This window comes from Falco biarmicus, chromosome 6, assembly GCF_023638135.1.
Source record: "Falco biarmicus isolate bFalBia1 chromosome 6, bFalBia1.pri, whole genome shotgun sequence".
NCBI lineage: Eukaryota > Metazoa > Chordata > Aves > Falconiformes > Falconidae > Falco > Falco biarmicus.
This window is the reverse complement of record NC_079293.1, coordinates 59468592-59474479: the sequence shown is the minus strand read 5'-3', so window position 1 is coordinate 59474479 and position 5888 is coordinate 59468592. Positions and strand designations below refer to the sequence as shown.

Genomic DNA, 5888 nt, shown 5'->3' with positions numbered 1-5888 from the left:
TACACTTGTAACTTCATTGTGCATATATAAAACAATTCACATAGTTTGAGCATACAGAGAATTGGCCTCAATCTTTTCCAGATGTCATTAAGAAGGTAATTTTCTTTGGGTCAGCCCTTCATCAGAACCTTCATGTAAGAGGCGGATGAACATGCCGAGGCACATCTTTTGTTCCTATAAAACAGGAAAGTTCAATTTGTTATCTGGAAGGCAATAAAGGACTAAATGGGTTTTGAGATAGGGGACTGATTATTAGAATATTCTCATTTAGAAACATTAAGCGAAGTAATTAAGCATTTTTTAAAATGAAGCTTATTTGCTATGATTCCTTATGCAGCTATCTCCCCTGTGTCATACACCATCATTCTGACGTAATACTGCACAGGCTGATCTTGGATGGATGAAATGAGTGGGAAACAGTTTGCAAAGTGGTATATTTTAAAAGAAATTTCAAAATCATTGATAGTACAGTAACATACAAGTTAGATCTAGTTGTCACTGAAGACAAAGATTGGTGTTATACCAACTACAGTGTGAATTATATCTAACTTCATGAGTTACTTATCATACAGAAAATTTCTCCCAACTCAGAAAGTCCACGAACACAAATGCTTGGAGGCAAGGAGGCTAGTCTGTGGAAACATCTTATGTTTGCACTATTCAAGACATCATATTCAGCTATAGAGACCTACAATCTGACCTAGAGTGGCCATTTCTCTGTTGTGTAGCTTTCACACAGTGGCAATCACACAAAATAATATAACTGCAACTGCATTAGTTAAAAATGACAACAGAGCAGTGGCTAGAAGAGGTCTAAACTACATTTTACCATCAGTATGTCAAATGTCCTTTATGTATCACACATACAAAGAGGAATACTTCAAGATTTAGCAAATTACTTAGGGCTAGTTCATATTCATCTCTTTTGTCTGCTGGTGCTCTGTGTGTGATAAAGCCTGTGAAAAAGAATTGAACAGAGATTTCTGCGTGGATTTCTCCACCTGGTTGGCACAGGCTATATTTCCTGTGCTCAGTGGGCAGAAGCCCCAGACCCACCGTGGTGCATGTGGCTTCCCCAAGGTCCACACAGAACGGGCCAGTGGTGTCCCAGGGCACTTCCTCTGACACGGTTTGGTCAGAAATAACAAGGGCTTAAACTGCCCTGCCATCTAGTGGGATTCTCAACCTGCCAGGTAATTTGTGCAAAGAAACGGACAGAGACAGTTTAAGAGACCTCAAAACTAGCTGCTTGACAGCAAAAGTACAAAGAGGATGTGAGCTGGCCTGGTGAGAGACTGTCTCCAGCCAACCTGAGACGTTCACTTCAAGGGCTTCGCTAAAGGTCCAGTACCTTGGTGTCTCTGTATTCAGAAACTTGGGTGATCACAAACAGGAGACATCTCCTGTTGCTGAGAACGCTGTTCCAATGGCTTAGGTTAAGCTTGGGAAAATAATGCCAGCTGAAGCTTCCCCACTCCAGTGGGCTGCCCTTTGGAGATGCGCAGCACTCCTTCCTGGTGCCCCTTGCAGCTTACTCCTTGCTCAGCCACCAAGAGCTCATCATCTCCAGTCTGGAGGCCCAGACCTCTCAGTGGAAACTCACACTGCATGAGCAAAGGAAAGATGCTGGACTTGGGCACCAAGGGTGAACTAGCCAAAAGTATTTTCAACCTGTAGACTCTGTCATAAAACAGGTGTCTAAGTCAGGTTTGCTAGCCTACCCAGATTTAAACGCTCGCTCTGCGATTTGGGCTGGGGTACCAATACTGCCATAGATGACTGCTTTTGACCTTATTTAGGGACAACTCAGTTTTATCTTCCCCACCTGAAGCTGTTCTACTTCAGAGAGTAATTAGCAATAAATACCAAAAGCTGGTATTTTATTTCATTATTTTGGTTGACTTTCTCTGCTCAGCCCAGTGGAACCAACTCATATCCCCAAGACAGCTGGAGCAACAGTAGGCCTGAAAGCCACCACTCTGCCCTGTCCTGTGCCATGTCCTAACACCTGACCTCCTGATTTTAATGCAAGACTTGCATTTGATAGAAAAATGGAAGTTTTTTTGGCTGTTAATACAAAGCCTGGGTGCCGTGGGCTTTTCTGAATTAAACATATATTCAGCAATTGCCTCCAGTGTAAAAGGCCCTGATGTGAGGATTTAAGCAGTCCTCACCAGTGCTGCATTCCTGGGACTCTGCTGTGCAGTGGCTGATGCTGTAAATCCAGTGCTCATCATAAAACGTGCAGAAAAGCTAATCTGTGAGAGACTGGTTTAACCTTCCTATAAATTTTATTTTTTTCCAGAGCCTTTAGGCATGACTGGAAATGATATATCAGCAACGTAAACAAAAAGAAGGAGCACGTAAACTGCTGTTAACTCCGAGCAGCATTCCAGAAGTAGTTTTCTCATAACGCACCCGGCTTCCTGAGGGGACAGGCGCCCCTTTGGCCCGGGGGCGCCGCCACCTCCAGGCCCCAGTGCCGGCACTTCCCGCCCGGCGGGCACAAGATGGCGCCCGAGCCCGCGCCAGGCACAGGGCCGAGCCTTCGCCCTCCTCACAGCCTCGCCCCTTTCCGCCTGCCGGCACGCAGCGCCTCGGAAACGGCAGCGCCTGGGCCTGCCTCGGCAGGCATCGTAACGCGGAGGGGGAGCTGTGGCAGCGCCGCGGCCACGGGGCGCCCGCGGGACGAAGGACGGGGCTCCCCGGGGCGCCTGGAGCTGCCCGGCGAGACAGGGCGCCCGAGACCCCGCTCACCAAAAGCGTGCGGGGAGCGGGTGTGAGCCGGGCCGCCCTTCGCCCCCGCACCCCTCCGGCAGCCCCTGCTGCGCTGCCGCGCGGGCGGGTGCGCGCCCCTCAGAGGAGCCTGCCACACGGCCCGCGCCGGTGTCCCTCTGGTCAGCTAAATACGCAGTTTATTCACAGGAACGTTAATTGCTGCTCTCCAGCACAGCTGTCGCTCCTGCAGGTCCCCCCGGCCCCCAGCAGCCCCTCCACGGCAGCAGCCCCCCGCACACAGCCGCGCAGCGCCCAGCCAGCCGGCCCGTCCCCGGCAGCCACCCAGGCCACCTCCGGCTTCCAGGCCAGCAGGGGCTGGGCAATACTACCCTGCGCACCATGGAAGAAAAGCGCTCTTGAAGTGAAAAACGGGAAAACTGCCATACACACATTCACGGGAAAGCTACGCGGTGTGAACCTGCTTGGTCTTACCACCGGTTATGTACTCATCTTCTGCTTCAACTGTTCAACAAACCCATCCCATTCCTTCCATCCCTCTGAATTTCTCGTCTAACCATTCAAAGCTCACATCCATCTACTCCCTTTCTCTAGTGCTAACACCTTGCTTCACTCGCTTGTGTCTCCTTATGTCCAAGATCAACTGTTAGTGCTTTAAACACACAATATAAGAAACTAGTCTCTTTAATTGCCTCTGTAGTTCTGTAAAATGAGATGATAGAAGGACAGTTCATTGCTATTCCTCCCAGCAAATACCAGGTAGAGATCTTACCTATCCGACAGACTCATTAAAGACCCTTGAGCCTGTCCCTGAATAGTCGTTGTCTTGAGCACTGTGAGATGGAAAGCTTCTCTAGAAAAAAAAATAGCATGGTTTTATGCAAATAGAGGTGGTGTTGCAATATAAGAAAGTGCTGAAATAAGTTTCTTTCAGGCAAGTTTCAGAGAGCCTTTGAACTCTTTGCTTTTTTTTTTTTTTTTCCCAGCATGCCTTTGAACTCTTTGCTTTTTTTGCTTTTTTTTTTTTTTTTTTTTTTCTTCAGCATGGGCTATTATGAGTAGAAACTTCTAGGAAAATTTATAATGGATAAAATGAAATGCTGACATGTAAGGAGTGTATTTAAGGGTGGGGGAGAAAAAGGACAATGAGTCAGAGTTAAGGGTGTGAAAGTCGTGCCATGTTTCCTGTTCATAGCTCTCCTTTTAGCAGAACAGCTGGGCCAGCTGTGGATGTGAGCCTGCCTGCTCCTGTACCCTCCACTGGCTCTGGACTCCGGGTGTCCTGAGCTCTGGCTGCAGCGCTGATCAGCTGCTCAAGAAAGTTTCAAAGGTCTGGAGGAAGATGTGATTAGAAGCCTTGTTTAACTACTACAAGATTAGTTAAGGATTTTGTGAAACATAGAGGGTCTGGGTTATGTTCATCACTGCCACACTGAGGGGAAAATCTTTTGAAACATGTACACATGGATGTATAGCATTAAAGGAATAGTGGATGTACTTATACTTCCCCACTGGCACTTGCTGCAGTACAGTTCGGAAAGTGAGTCCCATGATTATCCAGGCAGGGACTACATGCCTGTTTTCCCTTCTGTGCATATCTGCATCTTCTCCCATAGTAGACTCTAGATTTGGCAAAGTACAAACCCACACTCAGCAAGTGGGATATATTTTTAAGTTTCCTGGTTTAGACTTGCCCGTTGTGACCATCTCATGTGATTTCTTGCTTAATCCAGAATCCAGAACTTCTTTGAATTACTTCCTGCATTATGTCTAATAGCGTGGTTGTTAGCAGTTTACAGCTTGTAGGGATGGAAAGTCTAGTTAAGGCAGTTTGAAAGTTGGTCAAGGGATTAAGTGTCCTCACAGGTAATATGCACTTAATTTTTAACATAAATTTCTCTAGACTTAACTTGCAGTGACTGGAGTTTTGTATGCCAGACTGAAGAGAACACTCTTACTTCTTTTTCTGTAGGATTGTCTCCAAGCAGACCAATGCTTCCACCAAGTTTGTCTTGGCACTAGTCCCTATTTAAAGCTAGTAATGAGCTAATTGAACACAGCAATGCTTCAAGTTGTCCTAGAATTTTGTGTTCCAGGAAGTTTACATGTTTCAACTCATGAAAACTCAGAAATGACTCAATGCTTGGTCACAAACAAATATTTAAAGCAGGGATATAGTTGCACTCTTGAATTAATCCAGTTAGGTGCATAATTCTATCTAGGTCACCCAGGAGAGATTTCATTTCGAAAGCACCTCTGCCTGATCTCTGCCAGGCATTTTTTCATCAGCAACAGGCCCATCAATTGATAACCTAATTACATTATTTGTTAAGAGTGTGGAATTCAGACATTTCTTGGGGGTGCATTAACACTTCCTGTAACCCACTGCTAGTTTAGAACTTCGAAGGGGAGATGGCTTGCTTCAGGTGAGAGATTCTGATTTAGAGGAGACAAACCCAGAGGAGCATGGCTCCAGCAGGCTGTGATGCTGTCCTGTCAGTCCATCGCTGAGCAGAACAGAGAAGAGCCCTGGGAATATCCAAATGCAGGTAGTTAATGAGCTGAGTTGTTACTTTGTATCTGTTTTCCAAATTCAGTAGTTATTTTATTAAATTTGTAATTCAGTCAAATGAAACTGATTTTACTTTTTGTCTAAAACTCAGCTGGTATTAAGAGTGATTTCAGGATATCGCAGCAAATGGAGTGCTTCAGTATGGATAATGAGAATGAAGGTACATTGAGCTATTCCAGAAGTTTCTTAAATCCAGGCCTGCAGACTGCAAAGTTGTCTTTTGCTATGCTGATTACACTGAATTCCAGATGGTGGCACTTAAGTGTTAGACAGCCTCCATGGTGTATACTAGGGCTACAGAAGGAGAATATGACATTGAGAGATCACCTATACCTTTAATACTGTCAAATTTTATTGATGATAAAAATCTTTCCCTACCTTCGCTATAATACTGAATCCTTGGACCTCAATACGGAGTGTGCTTCTGCTCCACTAATATTATCATTGGGCTGCTCTGAACACCAAATCTACACAAGTCTTCCAGAATCAGTTGCAGTAAGACAAATGCAAGTCACCTAATCTCCTTAAACCTCTGCTATTTTTCCATTTATGCACATAAGGATTATTTTAATTTAGTGTG

General features: G+C 45.4%; 1 long non-coding RNA gene across 1 annotated transcript; it reads right to left on the bottom strand.

Annotated features, from left to right (window-relative positions):
• On the bottom strand, window positions 1-3583 carry LOC130151227 (uncharacterized). Its single transcript, XR_008822535.1, has 2 exons — window positions 3509-3583; window positions 1-174 (listed from the first exon to the last, which is right to left on the bottom strand). It is a non-coding gene; the product is annotated as an uncharacterized LOC130151227 (long non-coding RNA).
• Window positions 3584-5888: the final 2305 nt, after the last annotated feature.